This window comes from Acinonyx jubatus, chromosome D3 (assembly GCF_027475565.1).
Source record: "Acinonyx jubatus isolate Ajub_Pintada_27869175 chromosome D3, VMU_Ajub_asm_v1.0, whole genome shotgun sequence".
Taxonomy (NCBI): domain Eukaryota; kingdom Metazoa; phylum Chordata; class Mammalia; order Carnivora; family Felidae; genus Acinonyx; species Acinonyx jubatus.
Genome location: NC_069392.1, coordinates 21986505 through 21988444, shown reverse-complemented (window position 1 = coordinate 21988444; position 1940 = coordinate 21986505).

The following is a 1940-nucleotide window of genomic DNA, read 5'->3' as shown; positions in this document are numbered from 1 at the left end:
GGAGGCACTGCAGGCAGATGGGGGAGTGTGGAAGTATTTAGCCTGTGCCCAGCTCAGCCATGCCCTAGGCTCACCTGTGGGCTCCAGAGGAGGCTTGTTCCCTCCCCAGCCTCCTCTGGACCATTTTAAGGGGGCTTGTAGAGGGGGGGCAGCAGTGTTTCTTTTCATTATCACCGCCCCCAGGGGCCTTCTGCAGGTTGCTCTGGTCTTGCTGCAGCTGGGTAAGTTCTGGGCAATGGGAATCCCTTGGGACCTGGAGTGCTGGGTGGGGGTCCTTCCCCCCCCTCCCTGAGCTGAGCCTCCCCCTATCAGCAGTGCACGTGGTGAGCCCCTTTGAGGATAACTTGAAGAGCAGCAGGAGCAGACTTGGCATCCTGGGGATACCTGGAGGAGGGGACTTCTTTCCTGATGGCCTGTGAGTGGCTGTGCTGGTTGCCTTTCAACACTTGGCCTCACCTCCTAACGCCTCCAGCCCCTGGAGTTCCTTGCTGCTTCCCCCACTGAGAGCTAATGACACTAGAACCCTGGGTCACCCATTCTTCTTCCCTGACCTTCACCCTGCTTCTTGGGAGTCTTTCAGCCTTGTCCTAGGCTGAGCAGGATCCTCCTGGAGTCCAGGCAGTCCTGCTTCTTGAGGCTCGGGGTCCCCAGCCAGGCAAACTTGGGGGGCAGAGGCCCCCCCAGTTATGCACCCCTGGCTTCTAAGGCAGAGCTTGTCATGCAGTAAACACCTAGCAAACGCTAAACAGATGCCTTACATTCGTATCTTAAAAAAAACAAATGAACACCCAAAAAGCCTAAAACTCCTTTCTGGTCTTTGGTCTGCCATTGCCCTCTGGGATGAGATAATCCTTCTTCAGACAGGGTGGCAAGGTGGTCAGGAGCCCAAATGGTGAAAAGAATTAATTGGGGCTATGCAGGGGTGAGTGTGCTTTTACACCATTGCTCACACAGACGAGAAGAAATAGGGAAAGGTAAACTCAGGTTTCATTTTTTTTTAATTTTTGAAAAAAAAATTTATTTTTGAAAGAGAGAGAGAGAGCACAAGTGGGGGAGGGGTAGAGAGAAGGAGACACAGAATCTGAAGCAGGCTCCAGGCTCTAGGCTCCAAGCTGTCAGCACAGAGCCTGGACGCAGGGCTCAAATCCACAAACCAAGAGATCATGACCTGAGCTGAAGTTGGACACTTAACCAACTGAGCCACCCAGGTACCCCAAACTCAGGTTTATTTTAATGCTGTTTGGTATCCTTGGAGTCTTGCCATATGAGAACTCCAACCTTTAAATATTTCTGGAAGAGGGGCACCTGGGTGGCTCAGATGGTTAAGTGTCTGACTCTTGATTTTGGACCAGGTCATAATCTCACAGTTTAGGAGTTTGAGCCCTACATTGGGCTCTGTGCTGACAGTTAGGAGCCTGCTTGGAATTCTCTCTCTCTCTCTCTCTCTCTCTCTCTCTCTCTCTCTCCCTCTCTCTCTCTCTGCCCCTTTCCTGATCACACATTCTCTCTCTCTCACTCAAAGTAAATAAACATTTAAAAAAATATTTCTGGGGCACCTGGGTGGCTCAATCAGTTGAACATCCAACTTCAGCTCAGGTCATGATTTCACAATTCATGAGTTCGAGCCCCACATTGGGCTCTGTGCTGACAGCTCAGAGCCTGGAGCCTGCTTTGGATTCTGTGTCTCCCTCTCTCTCTGCCCCTCCCCTGCTCTCTCTCTCTCTGTCTCTCCCTCTATCAAAAGCAAATAAACTATAAGAAAATAAAAAAATTTTTGAATTAAATATATTTCTGGAAGAGACCTTGCTTGGGAGTTTGAATCTGAGTTCTGCAGCTGAGAAGCTGCATGTAACACCCATGGGCAGATGGCAGCAGGACTTCCTGCCTCAGTGTCCACATCTGAAAAATAGAAGTGGTTGTGCAGTTCACAAAGTATGTGT